General features: G+C 42.9%; 1 protein-coding gene and 1 long non-coding RNA gene across 6 annotated transcripts in view; one reads left to right on the forward strand and one right to left on the reverse strand.

Moving 5' to 3' along the window:
- LOC147015718 (uncharacterized) overlaps positions 1-14689 on the reverse strand; it is a 107924-nt gene extending 93235 nt beyond the window's left edge. The window contains exon 1 of the long non-coding RNA XR_015049809.1: positions 14649-14689. This is a non-coding gene — a long non-coding RNA (uncharacterized LOC147015718). The remainder of the gene's footprint in view (positions 1-14648) is intronic.
- LOC147015719 (fibroblast growth factor receptor-like 1) overlaps positions 1-23904 on the forward strand; it is a 303397-nt gene that overhangs the window by 72517 nt on the left and 206976 nt on the right. The window lies entirely within an intron of this gene.

Here is a 23904-nt window from a genome sequence, read left to right on the forward strand (position 1 = left end):
AATTGATGGTAAAGCAATTACCTTGGATGTAAAATTACATTTGTTCAGGCAGTTTGAAGCGGGTGAAAAACTTAGCCAATCATTGGAGGGTGTGAGGAGAAAGCTGGGTGTTGTAAATTGGGAGAAGTTAACAAGAGGGCAATCAGCATCAGAGAAATGGGAAACCTTCAAGGAGCAAATGTGTCGAGTGCAGAGAAGGTATATTCAAATGAGGTGTAAAACTAGAGGCAGAAAGAGGCAAAGGTGGTTGAGTAGTGAGATAAGGAATGCTATTAAGGAGAATCAGAAGGCATTTATTAGGTTTAAATTAACTGGACTGGAGTTAGATTTATATCACTATATCGGAGTAAAGAGGATAGTTAAGAAAATAACTGGGCAAGCCAAAAGAGAGTACGAGAAGGACATGGCTAAGGATATTAAACATAATAGCAAGGCTTTCTTGAAGTATATCAGGGGGAAATAACAGCTTCGGACCAGTCTGGGCCCATTGAGGAAGAGCACCGAGAGAGTGGTTAGTGATGAAAGTGAGATGGCAGGCTTAATAAACAGGTATTTTTCTTCAACTCTTACACAAGAACAGTCAGGAGAATTGACAATAGCTGAGAGTATTTATCAATGAGGTGAGGAAGGGCTTTTACAGAAGATCCAGGTTGGAGTGGAGGAAGTAAAGGAACAACTCGGAAATCTAAGAATAGATTAGGCTCTGGGTCAATAGGTCATTGGAGTCATGACATGTACTGTACCAGAGGATTGGATAATAGCAAATGTAACACCATTATTTAAGAAAGGATCCAGAGAAGAATTGAGGAACTACAGACCTGTTAAGGCCCGGTCACACCTTGACGTTTTAGCCAATGTATGCCGATTTTTGAATTTTTTTTCTAAAACGCTGGCACACGTTGAATACGTTATGGGTAAGTTTTGATAACATTGAGAGCACGCTGAAAAACACTGCCATACGTCGTTGTACGTTGGCTTTAAACGTTGTACTTTTTGGTTGTCCTCAAATTTTTTCATGCTTGAAATTTCACGACGTATGCCGGCGTATGACTCACACATTCCGCTACGCTGGCCACAAGTTGTATGCACGGTCTGCGATCTTTGACAGACGTCAACACATGCTACTTGTAAGTTAATCATAAGTTGAGACACGCCGAGGTAATGTTTAGCGTACCCGAAACTTATTTCTAACCTATGATTAACATGTTGTTGGCACGTTACGCGATCGTTGCCACACATCGACAGACGTTACTTTTAAGTTACTCATAGGCTGAAAGACGTCGGTATAATGGATCGTCCTTGCGTCAGCGTCCACGGCCACGGCCAGGACACTTATTTGCAGCGTTCTTCAAACTTTTCTTCGGCATGACGAGGATGTTCACACTTCGATGTCTAGCTTGGCTATGATTCCAATTGTCCATCGGCAGCGTCTATTTAAAATAGTCGAGTTTGAGTGTTTTAACACGTTCAGAAGAAACGCTTCAAATTTCCAAACCCCAGCGTCAAAAAACAAAGGCGAGTGACAGCAATTTAAATCGTTCATTGTAAACAATGAAAATAGCTGAGTGGTACCGTTTAAAAGTCGTTGAGTGTAAAAAAAATCCAATTGTTGAGCGCAAGCGTCTACTTTCAATAGTGGAGATGCAGCCATTTAAATCATTGAGTTTATCATTTAAATCGTTAAATCGTTAAACGCAAGGATGATCCATCATAACCCACACCCTCCCCCTCACACTCACCTACTACTGCCAACATGAACAAACTACTACTAATACTAATACTAATACTAATACTGATACTGATACTGTTACTGCTGACATGGACATCGACTCAAAAAGGACTCGAAAACACTGTTGGGTTCCCCTTTTATGAACACCATTTTTATATACCAATTCCCAAAACCGCTGGGAACACGTCTTTATATGGCAGTTGTAAGCTAGAAACACGTTAATTTATTTTTTTTGTTGACCGGAAGACGTCATTTGAATACGTCTACATACGTCAATGTGTGTTGGGACTACGTAAAGAATTGGTTCAAAGCACGTCAAACATAAGTTAGAAATAAGTTTCGCGTAAAAAAGACATTACCGCGACGTGTTTCGACTTATGAGTAGCTTATAAGTAGCGTTTGTGGACGTGTGTAAGCGTCCACATATCGTGTGTAAAACTTATCCCCATCGCATGCGGAACGTGTGTCATATGCCAAGTACGTCGTAAAATTTTGAACATGTTTAAAATTTCTTGACGTACTCTACTTACTACGACATATGATAGCGTACTTTAGCGTTGTACTCACGTATACCAAACTTACTCACACCGTATTTGACGTGCCCCAACGTTTTAGACACATTTTTCTTAGGTTGGCATACGCTGGCAAGATCGCCAAGGTGTGACCGCGATGTTGACACTTCCATTTCTACGGCAGTTATGATTGGAATCGTTGTGCGTCAGCCTTTTAATAGGCTACGTCACGACATCGTCGGCGATGCGTGCAACGCGCTATGCCTAAGTTAGACTATCGTTGGGTATTGGTTGTGTCGGCCGACAACAGGTTCAGCATTCGTTGGTATAAGTTATCTATAACACAACGAAACGTTCTGTGTCCGTTATCAATGCGTTATACATAAGACCAAGTCGCTATGAATATGTCCGAATCTTTAAAAAAAAACATCAAAAGTTCAACGTAAGCCAGCGTTTTACATACATTTTAATACGTTGCCATCGCTGGCTAAAACGTCAAGGTGTGACCGGGCCTTTAGTTTGACTTCAATTGTGGGGAAGGTGTTGGAGACATTAATTTGGGACCAGATGAGGAACCATTTAAATAACACAAACTAAAGACAATCAGCATGGAATTACTCAAGGGAGGTCATGTTCAACAAATTTGTTGGAGTTTTATGAAGCAGCTTCTGATTGGGTAGATGAGGGAAGGGCAATGGATGTGGTGTATCTAGATTTTAACAAGGCATTTGACAAGGTACTGCATAGCCATAGGAGGTTTTTAGCTAAGGTGAGGGCTTGTGGAGTGCCTGATCAGGTAGCTCATTGGAATGGAAACTGCCTTAATGATAGGAAGCAGAGCTGGGAGCATCTAGCTAGTAGGATACCACAGGTGCCCCACCACCTAGATATACTTACTTTCATAGATTGGGAAAATGATTGGCAAATGCAGTTTAACAGAGAGAAATGTAAAATGCTGGGGAGGAATAAGAATAATGAAAACATATTTCAAGATTCAAGGGTCTTGGAGTGCATCACTCAGGAGACGGATCTGGCGGTGGTTATAGATATATGGGGGTAAGCAGGCAGCTGTTGGTAAAGCTAACAGGATTATAGGTTATATATGTAGGGAGATAAATTATAACACAAAACAGGTGGTGTTGACACTATAGTAATTTAGTGAGGCCGAATCTAGAACCAGATTCTGATATAGAGTTTACACTATCTCTTTTTACCAACATCTCTGAAAAGAAAAGTTTTCAATCAGTGTATTATTCCAACTATCAACTATAAGGCAGAGACCTGGACATTAACAACAAAAACGGAGAAAAAGTTTTTGGTTTTCTTTGTATACATTGTCGAGGCTCATATAAGGGTGAACACAGAGCATATAACAAAGGGAGCAGAAGACAAGAGAGGTGGGAGAGGTACACAAGACAGTAACCAACAGAAACATTAGGAGATCTGTGAAAGGAGAGGGATGGAACGGGGTACATGGGGTAAACACGATGGACACGACAGGGACTTTCAGGTCCTTACACTACAGGGACTTTCAGGAAGGACAGCAGCGAATTTGAAGGAGGTACGTTTGGGGTGGATTAACGAGGGTAGAAAATATGATGGTTTTGGATGGGGGAAGGTATGAAATGGTGGTGAACAGCTGTTTTGAAGAACTGGAGGGAAGAGTGGGATTGAAGAGAGTGCAGGAGTCTGTTCTTGATTGATTTGTTTGTTCTTGAACAGGGCAGGAAAAAAACAAAAAGAGGAAGGAAAGAGTGAAGGTGAGCAGTAATTCTTGATTTTTGGCAGTTTCACGAGAAGGGGGTTGCTGGCGGACCTTGACTGCCCAGTGGAAATATAGGGTGGACAGAGCACAGACAGAACTGGAGGGGGGGGCAAGGCTGGAAAGGAGATGGTATAAGACCAATGACCTGCCTGCCTATGGTGAGAGAGTGAGAGACTCAAAGACTCAGCTTCATCGTGGGAGATACCAATGATCCTAAAAGCCTTGCTTTCCACAGTGTGAAGTCAAGCTAGGTATGAGGCAGGAGTACCAGCCCAGAGGGGAGAGCAGTACTCCATCAGGCTGCAGATGAAAGCTTTGTATGTGGTTGGGAGCTCAGGTGTGCCAAGGAAGGACTTTGCACGATGGAGGATGCCCAGTCGGTGACTGGCTTTGTAGGCCAACTTGGAAATGTGGCTTTCCCAGGAAAGATCGTGGCGGATGTTGAGATCCAAAACATTGAATGATAGGACTTCTTGAAGAGGATTGTTGAAAAGTAGATGTGGAATCAAGCCTTGGCTTATCCAGATTATCCTTTTTAAGAGACATAGTAAGTGTGTGAGATTTGTCATAATTGAAGGACATATTCCAAGTGTTGGACCAGCTTGTGATTTTATCCGGGTCTGCAGAGAGTGAAAAGGTTGCTGCTTGCTGATCTGAGGGATGAGAAATGCTACAGCAGAGGGTGTAGTCACCAGCAAATAGATAAAGAGGATTTTCCAGAGAGACAGAGAGATCATTGATGAAAACGAGAAAAAGCACAGGACCCAGAACACTATCTTGAGGAACTCCAGCCTGGACAGGAAGAGGAGATGACAGAATTCCATTAAGAGCCACATGTTGACTGCGACAGGAGAGGAAGTCTGCGAGCCATGAGTGGAGATGGCCTTGGATACCACAGGAAGAGACTTTGGTGAGTAGTGCGGGGTGCCAGAATGTGTTAAAAGCTCGCGATATGTCGAGGGGGATGGCCCTGATCTCATGTTTGGCATTGAGGACCTCCATCCATCGTTGGTAAAGCAGAAGCAGCATCTCCAGTATAAAGTCACCTGGTCTGAAACCAAATTGATGATCGGAAATCAAGCCATTGGAGAAGAGGAAGGATTTAATGGCAGAAGTGATGATGGATTCTTTGACCTTGCTGATGTTTGGGACAAGACCGATTGGTCTGTCGTTGCAGGGATCAGTTTTTGCACCTTTTTATGCAGAGCGGTAATGTTTTCTGATTTCCAAGCAGATGGCAGATGATTTTGAGCAAATGAGAGGGTGAAAAGAAGAGAGAGAGGGTGAGAGATAGCAGCAGAGGAGGTTTTTAGGACATGTGGGCTGATCCCATCTGGACTGGTTGCAGAATCAGTCAAGTTTTCACAGCAAGCTCTCCACCATGTTGAGAGGAAAGGACACAGTTCAGGAACAGCTGGGTGTGACTGGGTAAGGTGGGTACAGAAATCGTATCGATGAGTCCGGGGCACAAGATTTAGAAGCAAACACAGAGTTTAGGCATTCAGCCTTTTCATGCGCAGTGTCAGCTGTGTGGCCATTTGAGGTAACGGAGGGTTTGGAGGGGGAACATACACCAGAAACAGACGAAACTAGATGCCACCAGGATTTGGAGGAGGGAGACAGGTTTGAAAGTTCAGACTTGAGATTAGAATGACGTTGTTTTCTGGCTCTCCAGAGGGTAGACACACACTTGTTTTGAACTTTGTGGAAGGAACTGAGATTGCCTTCAGTTGGATTATCCTTCCATGAGGTGAAGGCAAGTTGTTTCAGGACAACTTCCTCGCCACAAGCTTCAGTGTACCATGGGTGGGAGAAAGGGTATGACAACTGAAGACGATATTGGATGAATCTGTGCACGAGAGAGAGAGCAAATGTCTGAAAAAATTCCCAGGATGAGTTGATGTCACAGAAAGTCGAGATGGGAGACCAGTCAAGAAGTTTGATGGCTGCTTGCAGTCCCTACCAGTCTGCCTGAGTGAAATGAGAGGAGAGAGAGAGAGAGAGAGAGAGAGAGAGAGAGAGAGAGAGAGAGAGAGAGAGAGAGAGAGAGAGAGAGAGAGAGAGAGAGAATGAATGCTCGTCAGTATAAATGAAATGAGAGGGGAGAGAGAGAGAGAGAGAGAGAGAGAGAGAGAGAGAGAGAGAGAGAGAGAGAGAGAGAGAGAGAGAGAGAGAGAGAATGCTCGTCAGTATAAATGAGAGTACCAGTCTGCCTGAGTGAAATGAGAGAGAGAGAGAGAGAGAGAGAGAGAGAGAGAGAGAGAGAGAGAGAGAGAGAGAGAGAGAGAGAGAGAGAGAGAGAGAGAGAGAGAGAGAGAGAGAGAGAGAGAGAGAGAGAGAGAGAGAGAGAGAGAGAGAGAGAGAGAGAGAGAGAGAGAGAGAGAGAGAGAGAGAGAGAGAGAGAGAGAGAGAGAGAATGCTCGTCAGTATAAATGAGAGTACCAGTCTGCCTGAGTGAAATGAGAGAGAGAGAGAGAGAGAGAGAGAGAGAGAGAGAGAGAGAGAGAGAGAGAGAGAGAGAGAGAGAGAGAGAGAGAGAGAGAGAGAGAGAGAGAGAGAGAGAGAGAGAGAGAGAGAGAGAGAGAGAGAGAGAGAGAGAGAGAGAGAGAGAGAGAGAGAGAGAGAGAGAGAGAGAGAGAGAGAGAGAGAGAGAGAGAGAGAGAGAGAGAGAGAGAGAGAGAGAGAGAGAGAGAGAGAGAGAATGCTCGTCAGTATAAATGAAATGAGAGGAGAGAGAGGGAGAGAGGGAGAGAGGGAGAGAGGGAGAGAGGGAGAGAGGGAGAGAGGGAGAGAGGGAGAGAGGGAGAGAGGGAGAGAGGGAGAGAGGGAGAGAGGGAGAGAGGGAGAGAGGGAGAGAGGGAGAGAGGGAGAGAGGGAGAGAGGGAGAGAGGGAGAGAGGGAGAGAGGGAGAGAGGGAGAGAGGGAGAGAGGGAGAGAGGGAGAGAGGGAGAGAGGGAGAGAGGGAGAGAGGGAGAGAGAGAGAGAGAGAGAGAGAGAGAGAGAGAGAGAGAGAGAGAGAGAGAGAGAGAGAGAGAGAGAGAGAGAGAGAGAGAGAGAGAGAGAGAGAGAGAGAGAGAGAGAGAGAGAGAGAGAGAGAGAGAGAGAGAGAGAGAGAGAGAGAGAGAGATGCCCACTTTAACAAGCATATGGTCAGATGAACCAATTGAAGCAGGGAAGAACAGCAGATATTTGCAGGGGTATTGGTCAAAACCAAATCCAGAAAAGATTGAGTACTGTTGACTGAGATCCAGGTCAGGAAATTGACTGATTGAGTCTGTCCTAATGAGTCGCAAATCCCTTGGTTAAGTGCCATAACAGGTGAGAGAGGTACCCACTCCCAGCCAACTGGCATGATGACAATTGAAGTCACCACATATGAGGAAGAGAGAGTTGGGATGAGTGGATAGAAGTTGGTTCATGTTCTCGGCGAGTGAGATGTAAATGGAGTCATCACTCTTTGGTGGACGGTACGACACACATATAAACAAGAGTTGGGAGTGGAGGGGAAGTGGTCACCAGGGGTATTCCTGGGGGTGTGGTGGAGTGACGGTAGTGCATCGAGAGTGAGGAATGGAGTTTTTGAGAAAGAAAGCAACTCCACCACCAGGACAAGGTTCAGATCTATCATACCAAGGGAGAGGGAGGGACTAACCAGGGAGAGATACTAAGGAGGAAAGTTTCTGTTAAGCAGACTATGTCTGGTTTTTCAATGGCAACCTGTATGGAGGGATCTGTCAGGTCATAGTGCAGGCTCTAGATGTTTGAGGTCCACACTGATAAGGAAGAGGGAGGGGAAGAGGCTATGGGAACAGGGGAGGAGAGGGAATGGAAGGGGAGTGGGAGGGTAAAATGAGGGAGGAGAGGAGGAGGTAGGGTGAGCTGTGGACAGTCTGTGGGAGATTGCAGAAAAGCTAGGCGATAGGGCCAGATGAGTAGAAGGACAAAAAGCTAGGTGGTGATGGGATGAAGCACAGTGGGGAGAAATAAGAGAGGGGCAGAGGTAAGTTGGAGATTGCAGGAGGTGGAGGAATGAGATGGAAGAGAGTGGGGTGGAAGGAGGCAGCTTTGTGGATGAGAGGATGGGGGGCATCTTTGAGAAGGGGGAGTGAGGAGGGAAATTTGATGGGGAAGGGTGTGGGGGGGGGAGCTTTTGAGAAAGGTAAGTGGGAAACTTGCAGGGTAAAGAGAGTGAAGTTTGCTTTGAAGAGGGAGGAGGCAGCTGATTTGAGAGGGAGGGGAGACGATGATAGCAGGCACGGCCATGGTGGAGGAGGTAGAGGGGAGAGGTGGAGAGAGGGGACGGATGAGCCTGGGTAGTGGTATGGTGAAGATGGGAGTGGGCAGGGGGAGGAACAAGATTTGAAGGGGTGGGAAGTGTGGGAGGTGTAATGAGAGGAAAGAAAGAGCATGTTTGTTTGAGATGTTGAGAAGTGTACTGAGATGATATCTGTAAGGTTTGAATGGAGCCCAAGGACATTTGAACACCACACAGTTTGGAACACCAGAGGAGGAGCTGTTAGTAAAGCAAAGGGCAGTGAGTGGAGAAGTGCTAAGAGAGGAGGTAGGAAGAGGGTTAAGGAGGGGGTACAACAGTGTTGGAATTAGGAGAAGGTAGATTTAAGGTGGCGGGTGAATTGGCACTGAAGTTGGATAGAAAGCACGATTGATAGAATATGCATTGCAAAATGAGATTTAATTTTTTTTAAAGTTGGGGATATGTTTAAAGACATTAGGGGAAGGGTGGAATAAAGGATAGTTAATAGAATGGATAAAAAGAAACGCTGTAATAGTTCGACTTTTTAGATACAGGATCTATGAAAGGTCGAATTGGACTCAGCCTTTTGAAGAAAAAGAAAAGTAGTATATTACAACAGAATAAAGAATTCCAAATGAGAGAAAGAGGAAGTTAAAATATTTTGAAACACCTTTTTTTTTTTTGGTAAGAAGGGGGAGAGTGAAGGGAAAAGGTTGAATAAAAAAATTGTGAAGATGAATGGTGAATATCTTCACGATCAAAGTGGGAATGGTTAGGGGAGGAAGAGGAAGTCATGTGGTTATGGGAGGTAATAAAGGTGAGAATGGAAATTTTATTTATTTATTTATTTTTGAAGACATTTAAACAGAGGGTAAAGTTGGGAGGAATCGAAGGCATAGCTGGCAATTGACCCGGATTTCACAGGTTTGCCCCGTTTTGTTTCTGAAAACCCGCAGACCCATTTTAGTGTGGTCAAAACCCAAATTGGATGGAACGTATGATCAATTTTAAAAACGCAACGTGTCACTTCCATTCCACTTGCAAGGATTGATACACAGACTGATAGACTTGTGGCTACCTGTATTCGATATGAAAGGTATCACTGTAGTGTCTAGTTTAATGGCTGTGTGGTGTCGTGAGCTTTCTCTCATCGATGGCCATGTCTACTTCCTTCAGGATTCTGCATGCAGTATCACTTCACTTCCAATCACATTGATCGAATCGCATTGATCACATTGCCGTCACTGCGAATCAATCGATCTGTGCTTTCCAATTCACTCTTCCACTTATTGGTGATATTTATCAGTACTTTCAAGTACGCATTTTAAATGGCAGGATTTGATTCGGATTGTTTTCATATTGCCAATTTCAAACCGTAATAAAATAAAATAAAAAAATGAAATGGGATACATGCAACCATCTTATGACAAAGACCTACAGAGAGAGCTACAGGGTTGAGTACAGTGCAGTATCCCATCCCATTTCATTCATGTTTATTACCCTCGCCGAAGGAAAGGGGATTGCATTTGGGTCCGTTTGTTTGTGTGTTACTTGTAAAATCGAAGATTTTTCAAGTATATTGGTCAGTCAATTTTGTTATACTGTCTGTCTGTCTGTCTGTCTGTCTGTCTATAGCCTGCCGGTCACAATTCTAAACCGATCGTTATGAAACTTTACCAAGTTGTAGAGGTAGCATCAACTGAGAAGCCATTTGATTTTGAGGTCAAAGGTGAAATTTCTAAAATCGTCATTTTTCATCCGATTGACTTGAAATTTGAACAAGATTTGAACTTCGTGTCACCGAGTTGGGAAACCAACTATTTTTGAGGTCAAAAGGTCAAACTTCTAAAATCATCAATTTTTGACTGAAAATTCGTCAATTTTCATCCGATTGACTTGAGGATTAAACAGCAATTGCCATAATCTATCTATAATTCCAGCAATCTGTGTGTGTGTGTGTGTGTGTGTGTGTGTGTGTGTGTGTGTGTGTGTGTGTGTGTGTGTGTGTGTGTGTGTGTGTGTGTGTGTGTGTGTGTGTGTGTGTGTGTGTGGCTGTGACCGCTGTTTCTCGACAACCACTGGTACGATCCAATTGAAACTTGCCAGATATATTGCTGGGGACCTGAGGATGTGCCTTTTTAAGGTTTGATATTAATCGGACAAGTGCTTCCCAAGTTATGGCCATTTATTTACCAACCAATGACATGACACGTTGCTGCGTAGGCGTGGCTGCGTAGGCCGGTGCGCGGCCGCCCGACGATGACGTCACGGGCCGTGCCGGTTACATGGCAGCGAATGTCATGGCAAGCAAAGACAGGGAGGTAAACTTGATTTTAATTTGGATTTAATTAACTCTGTGTGTGGAAGTGTGGTTGTCGTGAGAATGCGAGAGCGAAGGAACGGCCTGTGTGGTTGTCGTTCCTGGCTCACGGTTTGAAAAAAATTTTATTTTTATTTTTTGCACGTATGGCCACGCACGTACGACCACGCACGAGCGAAGGAACGGCCTGTGTGGTTGTTGTTTCTGGTACGCGGTTTGAAAGTTTGTTTTTTTGTTTGCACGTACGGCCACGCATGTACGGGCACGCACCTACGGGCATGCACTAGTATACTGAATTTGGAAATCAAATATTTTTGAGATTTAACCTTCAAAGATCAACTCGAGCTTAAACTTCTAAAATCATCAATTTCAATCTGAAAAATAATCAATTTTCATCCGATTAACCTGAGCATTGATTAAGATTGTCAATTTTAACCTTCATGAAATGGACAATTTGATGTATCCATGGCAACCTTTGGAAAAAGGAGTGGATTTTGTAACTATCATGACTTGGAAGACGTCTTTTTCTTGTTTGATTGTTTGTTTGTCCGCACAGAACTTTCGTGTTTTTCTCTGCAAACGCTTGTCAGATTGAGACAAAATTTTCACCATAGATGTAACTACTCATGTAGAATGTTTTAATCATAATTATGACGTCATATGTCACGTGGTGTGGCAGCCATGTTGGATAAACAGAAAAACTTTGGACCTCTAATTTTGAAACCGCACCAAGGAAAAAATTGAAACTTGGCACATGGCAAGTACTCCTCATGGGGAATAAGAGTGATTAAAAAAAAAGACATCATAGGTGCTTTCGTTATGATGTCATAATTGCATATGTATAAATTTTATTTTTACATCTGATCGCTACATCTGATCTGAATGAACATTTTGGAGGGTCTTCCAGGGATAAAATGGTACACAGAAAAAAAAAATTGATGACGTCATCTGTCACGTGATTCGGCAGTCATATTGTATTCTTCTTTTAAACCTTCAAAAACCTTCTTCTCTGAAGTGGCTGAACAGATTGAGGTAAACCTTTACACATATGACCCCCTATCCATGATGAACAAAACGTTCACACGTATGATGTCATAGGTCACATGGTTTGGCAGCCATATTGGATTTACCCTAACACCTATAAAAATCTTCTCTCCAGAACGGCTGAACAGATCAAGGGGAAACTTCACAGAAATGTTCTCCAAGCCATGGGTGTACAAGTTTGTTCAGGAATAATTGATAGGTCACATGGTTTTGCAGCCACATTGGATTGAAGAAAAATATTAAATGTTTTCTCTGGAACTGCTTAATCAAGTGACATAAAACTTCATAATTATGATCTGGCAGTGATGGGGAATACATGTTTTAAATTTCAACTTGATCGGACACATGGTCTGACAGCCTGAATTATTTTTTTTTAATCTGGGTTCTTTTTCATTTCTTTTTTTTGAATAAGGCTCACTTGGCAGTACTTACATGGGTTTGAGGGTAGAGAAGTAGCAGCTGAAATGCAAATCCTATCCAGGTTCCTTCTGATGACTCCAATGCAGGACTGTATCTATTTGGTCTTCCATTTGATTTGAATTTATTTTAATCCCATTCCAAATTTAATTGAATAATAATGAAAAACTTCATGGGTCAGGGTCACAAGTGTCCAATCAAAGCGGGACGTCTTGGTACCCGGTCATCACTGCCAGCAGTCATAAAGTGGCAGTTCTAATGTCTCTTATTAATTACGGAACACACCAGTACACAAACGCCACACAAACACCACACAAAAGTCCTGGCGAGGGTCTGCAATCTCTGATTGCTCTTTCTAGTTGCAGATTAAATTTGGAAGGTAATTTGTGAGATCGTTTATGTTGTTGTTGTTTCATATGCAGCTTGTAGCTGCTAGTTGCATTATTTTTCTGGAAGCACAGTTGTGCCGCTGATGCAGTGCCCATTACTAGAAAGCTGCTACTCATTTTGCCGACCTCGGAAGGATGACAGGTCGAGTCAACCCACCTGGTGTTATTTCATTGGTAGGGCAGCGGCTTGAACTAAATACCCTAAGACCTAAAAGCAGCCACCCTAACCATTAAGCCAACAACAGCCTCTTGTATCATTGATGAGAAGGGCAGACGGGGAGCCATGACTTGGCCTTCTGTTAACAGTCGTTCAGCACATTTTGTCCTGCCTCACAGTAATCCTGAAGAGGAAAGTATCTTCTCACAAGTTCACAAGAACAAGATGGATTGCCGAGGGCATTTGCCAAATGAGGTCCCCTGCTCTCCTCACATGCAAAAACAACTCCTTCTGTAAAACCCTGGGTCATAAGTTTGATCCTCCGAGAGATCTCGTCAGAAACACCAGCAAAGCCTGCAGTGAATACAATGCCGAGCGCAGTCACGTGAAGTGACTCATCAGTCAGATCCTGGCCATGTCAGTTTGATTGATCTCTGCTCGTTTGGTGTTCCACGATCATTGAGATGAGTCCATACTTAGGCTGGAATGGTAAATAAACATTTGACTTGAGTTCTGAAGAGCTGCAAGACCACCTTGTCAATAAACGACAATCTGGGTATGATGATGTATTTTGTGTCACTGACAACATCTCAAATGACGTTTTCAACCACGTCTGGTAAAAATAAATAAATAAATAAAATAAAAACCCACTTGAGATTCCTATCAACACGTTTTTCGTCACCTCTAACTTTCCATGTATGTGAAGGAGTGGAAAAGATATTGTGGTGAAAATAAATAACTGAAAGTAATAAGGAGAAAATACAATCAACATTGTCGTGCACACAGACGAAGGTAAGGGTAGGCCTCAAGGAACCAGAATATGAAAAGTCCGACGAATACCAATTGGCACAGGTTTTAAAACAAAACCGAACTAGAAACACACAGTAAACATGGAGACAACAAAATACAAGTAAAAATGCGACAAAAACGACTGGGAAAACTTGTCTTTGAGAAAGTCGGCAGAGACCAATGAGGTAGCTCAAGAACCAGAACCGGAAGTAAGAAAGTTAACAGCAGCACAGCACAATATGGAATGAAATATGTTAGTTATTACATACAGAGATAGAAAGAGAAATAAATGGGTAAAAAACAAACCAAAACTCAGGATATATTAGAAACAATCAAACTTAGGAAACAGAAATGGGCAGGACACATTAGCAGAAGGTCAGATAACACGTGGCCAACAATAGTAACAACATAGAAACCTATGAATGGCAACAGGAAAAGGAGAAGGGCACGGCCAAGATGGAGGGATGAAATTGAATCCACAAATATTGGAGAAGAGTCAATTGGAATAACAAAGCAAGAAACAGCATAACATGATGTCAACATGCTGAGGCTTTCGTCCAGCTCTAGTCTGAAAATAGCTGATGATGATGAATTGAGAATATTGTGTACAGTTTTGATCACCACACCTGAGAAGGGACATAGCTGCCAAAAAGAGGGTTCAGCATACCAAAACGAGTTGTGGCAAAACTAGTTGGATGAGTTGGTTAGGTGACTTGAACAAGCCAATTAGATTTTGATTCAGGTCCGGATCCAGATCCGGCCTATCAGTGGAATCCCTTATTATCTGATAGTGGAAGTAAACAGTTCAGCCTGGTGGAGGTGTGCGTGCTACAGAGTGCTGTTCGAGTTGAATCTGGTGTTGGTGCAAGTATGGTGGGGTGAATGGCCTCCTTCTGCATCAAATTTCCTGATTATTCCTTGTTAACAATCCAGGATAATGAAAATAAAATAAAAGCAAGTTCTCCTGAATCTTGGGGCCAAAATATTCTTTGTAGGAACGCATCTCCAATTATATAATGGAAGTCAATAGGAAAATAAGGTTCGGTATGAAGAAATTCACTTCAGAAACTGGCACAACATGTCAAGAACATCGATCTATATATAACTAAAACTTTCATCTTGTATGTATATATATATATATATATATATATATATATATATATATATATATATATATATATATATATATATATATGTACTGTATGTATGTTCCCGAAATACAGCCAAAACGATACACGATAGTGCAAAAATTTTAGGGACACCTTACTCACCATTCTCCTGCTGTGTGCAGTATCAAGTTTCGTTCAAATCTGGCAACGATAAAAATAATTAAAAAATCAATTCTCGATTCAGTCAAGTACTCTTCGGGAGTCTTTGATCAATGTAAACAATCTCAGCAGTATAGTTCGCTGGAGCTATCTTTTTTTTTTCTTGAAATGATTTTTTTCATCAACCGCTGTCGCAACGGGAACCCAACAGGTTCACGGGTCGTCTAGTATTTAATAAATATATATAGGTAAATTGAACCCCATCACTTGACGAGGCAGCAGAGCACAGATCGAGTCCCATCACAGCACTTGCTCCATGACCTGTTTGTAACAAGGGTCGTCTGCCACACGAACACATTGTCTCTGCCCTGCTGATCACCAGTTAGGTTTGCAGTCAGGAAAAATAAAAATAATGAAAGGAGCACACTGACCAGAGATGTGACATGCAGGCATACATACATACATACATACATACATACACACACACACACATACATACATACATACATACATACATACATACATACATATATATATATATATATATATATATATATATATATATATATATATACCGGGTTCAGTGGCGTGCGCCTGTAATCCGGCTACATATATACACATACATATATATATACACACACACATAGACAGATACATTGTATATATACCTGGTGTTGGTTTAATGGTTATGGTGGTGGGCTTGAGATCCTAGGATCCTGAGTTCAAATATCACTCAGCTGTTGAATTAATACCAGATGGGTTTGACTCTGCCTGTCATCCTCCTGAGTTTGGCAAAATGAGTGCCAGCTTACTGGTATCTTGTGTTGGAGTGGTGACCTGTCCAAGATTGTCCAGTAGCCAAGGAGACTGCTAAAGCAGCACCAATGCTCTGCACAGAGTATGGTCCCAATGGACACACACACACACACACACACACACAATTGAGGGATGGGTAACCTGCAAAAGTATTCACCTCCTTCCAATAATGCCACATTTAGATGAACTAGTACGTGCCTGTACGTGCGTGGCCGTACGTGCAAAAAAAAAACTCAAACCGCAAACCAGAAAATAGAACCACACAGGCCGTTCCTTCGCTCTCGCGTGCAAACCAAAAAAAAAAAAAAACTTTCAAACCGCGAGCCAGAAACAAACACACAGGCCGTTCCTTCGCTCTCGTAAACGACAACTGGATTGGGGCATTGTGTTTATCTATAAATGCGCATAAGAAATCGAGAAATTATTAGAATACAGTAAGTCATCACTATCCGGAAATGGTGCTTGCCCGTACGGAATGTTCACATGCATTCCACGAATTATAGCTTGCATTGAAGTAACAACTGCTATGATACTTACACACAGAGTTAATTAAAATCAAGTTTGCCTCCCTGTCTTTGCTTGCCATGACATTCGCTGTCATTGACCATTGCCACTCCTCCGCCACGGTAACTAAGGCACCGATCCCCATCGTAACCGGCACGGCATGTGACGTCATCGTCGGCCAGCCGCGCACCGGCCTACGCAGCCACGCCTACGCAGCAACGTGTCCTGTCATTGGTAACTAAATGGCGCATCGGCCACGCCTACGCAGCAACGTGTCCTGTCATTGGTTGGTATATAAATGGCCATAACTTGGGAAGCACTTGTCCGATTAATATCAAACCTTTAAAAGGCACATACTCAGGTCCCCAACAATATACCTGGCAAGTTTCAATTAGATCGGACCAGTGGTTGTCGAGAAACAGCGGTCACACACACACACAGCTGGAAATATAGATAGATTATGTAGAAGCAATTTTTCCGAATGAACTTTTTTATTCATAACTGAAGAGATCAAACAAAACACTGTTATAGTTAAAGGAGGTTACATGTCAGAAATACCTGAAAAAAAACATGTACAAATCAAAAATCACGGGTTGTAAAACTATTCAGCCCAAAAGTGTTCGTCCTTCTTGTATCGGTCTACACCAGCTTCGCATCGTGACATCGTGAAATCTTTTTCCATTCTTCATGTGTAAATTGTTCTAGTTCTGCCAAGTTTGATGGCGATCGTCGATGGACGGCAATCTTCAAGTCTCACCAAAAATGTTCAATTGTGTTGAAGTCAGGACTTTGATTGGGCCACTCAAGAACATTTATTTTCTTCTTATTCAGCCACTCCAGTGTGGCTTGAACTTTGTGTTTCGGGTCATTGTCCTGCTGAATTGTGAATCTCCGCCACAGTTTCAGATTCATGAGAAGAGGTACCTGGCGAAAAATTTACTTTCACCCTTAAAATAACAAATAACTAAATAAATAAAAAATCAGGCGAATATGTTATTGAACTATCACCTGCTTTTTTGTATCTCTTACTCACCTGTGTTGCAAGTAGAGCGAAAGGCGGTGCATATTCATAAATACTGTTTGATAGGGCAATGTTGTTGTTTGTCTTTCAGCTGCTCCCGTTAGGGGTCGCCACAGCGGATCATCCGTTATGATCCGCATTCTGATTTGACATAGGTTTTACGCCGGATGCCCTTCCTGACGCAACCCAGGTCGCCTCTGACGACACAGGGATAAGGATTGGGTTTCGCCATAATTCCAGGCTGCCCTGCACCCTCTCATAGCACGGCCCAGTGCAGAACTCCCGTCTTCAAGCGATCCTCCAACCCAAGCCTCTGAGTAGCCGGATTACAGGCGCACGCCACTACGCCCGGTAACTGTTTGATAGGGCAATATATATATATATATATATATATATATATATATATATATATATATATATATATATATATATATATATATATATATATATATATATATATATATATATATATATATATATATATATATATATATATATATATATATATATATATATATATATATATATATATATATATATATATATAACTGTAAGATGAATAAAATGGAATTTATGTTGAAACAACAGTATTGAATATAGTAAGGGTTTTTTGAATCAAATCGAAATGAGAAAATGGATTGAATGAGACTCACCATTATTAATAGTGAAGGAGAAGATGAAGGAGGAAGAGATTTTGTTTTAATGTAAATTGAAACCAGCCCATCTATCCTCACCTTATTCAATGATATCATAATAGATTAGGCTTGATTTGTGGTATTCCCTATGGGATAATTGTTGCTGGCCGGACGCACACAGGCAGGGACAGCAGGTACAGGGATGGACGCAGACTGCCGAGACCAAGTTCCTTTTATATTACATACTAGACGACCCGTGAACCCGTTGGGCCAGCGGTTGATAAAAAAATCATTTCAAAAAAATTAAAAAGATAGCTCCAGCGAACTATACCGCTGAGGTTGTTTGCATTGATCAAATACTCCGGGAATACTTGACTGAATCAGCAATTGATTTTTTAATATTTTTTTCGTTGCCCGATTTGAACGAAACTTGACACTCCACACCGCAGGCGAATGGTGAGTAAGGCGGCCCTAAAATTTTTGCGCTATCATGTACCGTTTTGGCTGTATTTTGGGAACATACATACATATACATATATATTTATATACAAGATGAGACTTTTAGTAATATATAGATAGATGGCTGACTCAAGCAGGCTTTCACCAATAATTCTGCTGTATTTTAAACTGTCCATTGTCCCTTCTTTCCTGACAAGCTTGCCAATCCCTGCTGATGAAAAGCAGCCCCATTCTTGGTTTCTCACTTTAGAGTCGTTTGTGAAGACTCTATATATTAAGTTCGATTTGAAGGCATCATGAAATAAGCTCTGGTGGCTTGAAAATGAGGAAACTTTGGAAGGGGGTGAATACTTGTTGTATCCTTTGTTATTTTTGGAGTTAACAGTTTATTTATTATATAATGTTAATTTTGCATGAAGCGACAAATTGGTCACGTGGAATAGGAGTCTTCATGAAGGCTTCAGTGTTGGTCCACATCAGCCTTTTTATGAACTACAAAAATAATCGATTTTATCAAATGCAAGTACAACCACGAAGAGAAGTGTGGCTGACATTTCGAATGTCATCCCTTTGTCAGCCCACGGCAGACATCATATGCGCTTATTGACTTTCAGTTGATAAAAATCCATCAATCCCCATGTGTCGGTTCGATTTGTAGTGCCTCCCTCACGTGTGGCACGAGCGGTTGGCCAGGGACATGGTTGAAGGCTTTCTTGTACAATGAGCTCTGTTTTTTTTTTATAACAGCTTCTCCATCTTTCCATAGTGTGTATTTTGCTCTGATGATCAGAAAAAAACCCAAAAACAATGAGGTGGAACGAAAGAGGAGGTAGAATAAGTGGATGTTTCAACCATTCTGCCACCAAATGGTTAGAGCGTTCACTCTGAATCTGAGAGGTCGGTGATTTGAAAACTGTTCGTCATACCAAAAGTACTTGCTGCTGCCTTGCTTGATGATCAGCATTTAAAAAGGATAGAGCAGAGACAAACGACCACAGGTTGGTAATCATTAGGCAGGCTTTGATAGGCCTAATGGCCTCCTGTGTTGAAGTTCCTTGTAAGGGAACTCATTATATTTGCAGTTTAAATCTTCGGAGTGAACTGACTGGAGGGGTGCAAGGTTCACTGCATGTACAAGCACGCATGCATGCAGGCAGGCAGGCAGGCTTTTGTCATGAAGACAGCATGGGTTTTAAATACTACCCAGTTTTACTGTATATAGAAGCCGGCAGTTAAAAAAAGATGTTGCTGTTTGTGCACATTTTATCACCCTTCCCTTCTCCGCCCATCATTCCGGTTTCCCCTCTCTGGCCCACAAACCACCTTCCCTGCCCCTCACGCCGCCTTGCCTTCCCCACCCCTCATGCCACCTTTCCTTCCCCGCCTTCATGCCGCCTTCCCTTCCCCGCCCCTCACGCCGCCTTCCCTTCCCCTCCCCTCATGCTTACCTCCTCCTCTCTCCACCCCTCATGGACATCTCCTATCTCCCTGCAGTCTCTACGTGCTGTATTACCGTACCCCATTTTGTTCAGTCCTGTCCTACCCCCCCCCCCCCCTTCTCCACAAGTTCCACCACCAAACACAAGTCTAGAACTCCTCCCCTCATGTTTACCTCTTCCCAAACCCTCCCCACTTCTTCCCCTCCTAGCTCCCGCATCCTCTTCACTCTCACCCCTCTCCCGGAGTGTATAGCGACGTTTGGTGAGGCGTCACTCTCTCCACCCCCCTCCTTCCTCACTCCCCACCCCTCCCCCATACCTTCACCCTCCCCTCACCCCTCCTTCTCTCCCTCCCCTCTCCCTCCTTAATATCCTTATCAGCGAAGCGATGGGTTATATTTGCTGATAAATAAATAAATAAATAAATAAATCGAATCAAGCACAATGTGCATTCCTCACAACGATCCGTCATCATAATCATCATTTTTCATGACCACTTCATTTTATGATTGGCCACTCAGAAGCAGGAGGATTGGCCCTACTTGATCATGAACCAGCTACAAGGCCTGAGGTTTCACTGAGATCTTCACTCTGATCATCCATGAGAATCGATCCGACTCATGGCAATGCAACAAGACCTAACCCACCAACTCAACCACCAAGGTGCTTCTCATAAGGATCAATGATTTCAGACATTCATTTCATATCCTTATTTCAGCGAGTAAAGGGAAACAACTGTATCATTCATCACTCCGATTATGACACCAAATGGAATCAATGATTCATAGAATTGCTTCTTTTGGCTCACATCAAACAAGCAACACAACAAACACGAATTGTCGTTAAAAAAAAACCTGGCTTACCATCATGCCATTTCTTTTTCAATTCTAAATCTTTCCAATTCCAAGGCCAAAACTGTAGTTATTATTAATACCATTTTCACTTCATCTACACAGAGATCCTCCGACAGCACCAAGGACTCCAAAAGGGGCTAAAGTTGGTGACTTTTCGGGTCCATTCAATGGTACCTCGGTTAGCTCATAAAGTAAATATTGGAAGTTTCTAACAGCTCTCACTGTCTTGAAAGATGGTGTTAGAATCCCAGCACTCGAGACATCTATGGGAAATGTGTTCATTCAAACACTGAAAATGTAAAAAGATCCGCTGTGCCTGCAGGAAACCTGCAGCAGTGTGTCTGCAGGGGAATAGACAAGTCTCAAATCTCCGAGCGCACGGCTCGTTCTGCATTCCTGTAACAACCATTTTGTTTTCTCTTCTATAATCGCCTTCTCAAAAGCAGGCCATATCTGCAAGCCCGTGAGAGCCTGGCTAAGTGGCCGAGGTGCATCACGAGGAATTTCTGTCGACGCTTTAGGATCAGGGCAAAACTATGGACATGTGGTTAGAACGATGCCGCAGTGATACCAGGGCACCATAAATTCCACTTGATAAAATATCGTCGGTGTGCAGAGAAAAAATTTCAATTCCCCTTGCGTTTCTGTAATCCTATGAATGGCTGGATGGCTGACAGGATGGCTTAGAGGTACATACTTACTTGCCTCCAAGCTGTCTGGCCTGGGTTGAAATCCCGACCCCGCTGTAAACTGTCATCCCAGTGTTTTAATGGCAGGGTGATTCATCAATGTGTTTGCCGTTCCATACGTTAAACCTGCGTCCTGTCTGACAACATTCATTGGTGGATGTTAAAGATCGCTTGTTGTCCTTTGCAAAGAGCAGGCAAGCTATCGCCAGCACCATGGCAGAATTCCAAATCCCGGCCCTAACCCCCTGTTTTGAAAGCAATGGCAAACCACCCAGTATAACCCTTGCAAAGAAACTGCTTCAGCAGTACCGACATTTTATAACAGAGTATGCGGTACAGTATGTCAGATAAATGGCCGGAGAAAAAGGAAGACCTTTTGGATTTTTTTTTTTTTGGCCGGAACAACATTTAATTCACAATCTTGTGAGGTTCCATCATCTGGCGGTGGTCGTATGGTAGCTATCATTTCTTGAAGCGTGACTGTGTCGCTGATGCATGCCCCTCTAACAGTACACACACTGGAACTGGTACTCATTTCGCCGACCTCGGAAGGATGACAGGCCGAGTCAACCCCCTGGTCTATTAATTCAGCAGGCAACGGGGATTGAACTCAGGACCCTAGGATTCCATGCCGCCACCCTAACCACTGAGCCAACACCAGGCTTGAGAAAAGTATAGCCTGTATATTGTAAGAAAACTCATTGATGTTTATGTGGTGTGTTTTTAAAAGGGTCTAATGGGTCAAAGGGGTACGTTTCAATCGCAGTTAGGGTCAAAGGAGTCTAAAGAGTTAAACTGGTTTCAAGGGTCAATAAGGTCGAAAGGGATTTAAAGGTCTTGAGGGGTCTAAAAGATGTAAATGTCGAAAAGTGTCTGAAGGCATCTTAAACGGTCTTACATGGTATTAGGGTTTATTTTGTATTTTCGTATATATATATAGTTTAGACTCGTGGAAGAGCTAGCACACTGAACGGATTAGACAAAAATAGGATACAAAACACACATGCATGGACAAGGAAACTCCAAGGAGGAAAAACTGGAAAATTAGGAGGGATTTGTGTGGCATTATTGAGGGTTAAAATATCATGGTTTTGGATTGGGGACAATCTAAGATGGTAGTGAACAGCTGTCTTGAAGACTTGGAGATTGAAGAGCATGTGGAAATTGATTCCACAGGTGGAGGGGTGGGGGAAGAGGAACAAATTAGTGGAGGTTGCAGTGATCCTGGATTTTTTGAGTAGTTTTACCAAAAGAGGGTTGATGGTGGACTGTGTGAGCCCTGCAAAAACCTGGATGCGGGGGGGTTGACAAAGCACGGAAAGAACAGAAGGTGTGAGACGATGAAGGAGGTGGTAGACAACAGAGAGACTACAGACCTGTCTGCGATTGTGAAGTTATAAGCCCATAGGCTCAGCTTCAGCACAGGAGATTCCAACGATCTTAAAGGCATTGGTTTCCACAGTGTCAAACAGAGCAAGATGCAAGGCAGGGGAGCGAGCCCAGATGGGAGAGCAGTACTCCATGAAGCTGTGGACGAATGCCTTGTAGGTGGATAAGAGATCAGGAGTGCCATGGAAGGACTTTGTATGACAGAGGATACCCAGTTGGTGGATGGTTTTGGAAGAAAACATTGAAATGTGGTTGGCCCAAGAAAGATCGTGGCTGATAGTGAGACCTAGGGGATTGAATGAGTGAATCTCCTCATGAGGATTGTTAAAAAAGTGTATGGGGAGGTTTGCCAGATGGTCCTTTCAGATAGAGATAGGGAGAGTGTGAGCTTTGTCACGATTGAAATACATATTCCAAGTGTTTGATCAGCTTGTGATTTTTTTCAAGATCTGAAGAGAGGGAAGAGGCTGCAACCAAATGTCTGAAGGATGAGGGTGTCATGGCACAGGGTGGAGTCATCAGCAAATAGACAAAGAGGATTATCCAGAGTCAGAGATCATTCATGAAGATCAAGAATAGGACTGAGGCCAGAACACTGCCTTGGGACACTCCAGCCTTAACAGGTGGAGGAGATGAAAGGATTCCGTTGAATGCCACACATTGGCTCCGAGAATGGAGGAAGTCAATAAACCAGATGTGGAGTTGACCTCGATACTATAGGCAGAGAGTTCGGAGAGCAAAGCAGGATACCAGACTGTATCAAAAGCACGAAATATGTCCAGACGGCCCTGATCTCATGTCTGACATTGAGAGCCTCCATCCATCGTTGGGAGAGTAGAAGCAGCATGTCCAAGGTAGAGTGACCTGGTCTGAAACCAAATTGGTGATCCGAGATGAGTTTGCTCGAGAAAAGAAAGGATTCTAACCTTCCTGACCATGACCTTTCTGATGATTGGAAGTAAGCCGATAGGTCTGCAGTTGAGGGGATCAGTTTTTGCACCTTTTTTATGTTGTGCAGTGATCCAAGTTCCTTGCACATGTTGGCAGATTTACAAGCAGATGGAAGATGATTGTGTACAAATGACAGGATGAAAACTGCAGAAAGAGTATGTGCAAGCTCAGCAGAGCAGGTTTTTAGGACACTTGAACTGATGACGTCCAGTCCAGTAGCAGAGCCAGAGTCAGAGTCAGAGTCAGAGTCGAGGATTGAAAGAACCTTCTTCACCTTCTCAGGTGCAACAGACACCGAGTTCAGGAACAGTTTGGTACGACAGTGAAGGGGAAAAAAAATTAAATAAGCAACAAATGACGAACACATCATTGACACACGCTAATTTTTCAAAGTATTTTTCAAAGACACGGAGATTCTTTTTTTCCCAAGATGAGAACGGTTATTTTACTTCCAACTTCAACTTGTATTAAAAATGATTTTGTTTTCAAGCGAGATCAGTGT

The sequence above is a fragment of the Eptatretus burgeri genome, chromosome 12, assembly GCF_056783735.1.
Source record: "Eptatretus burgeri isolate ZD-2024b chromosome 12, Ebu_testis_v1, whole genome shotgun sequence".
In the NCBI taxonomy this organism is placed as follows: domain Eukaryota; kingdom Metazoa; phylum Chordata; class Myxini; order Myxiniformes; family Myxinidae; genus Eptatretus; species Eptatretus burgeri.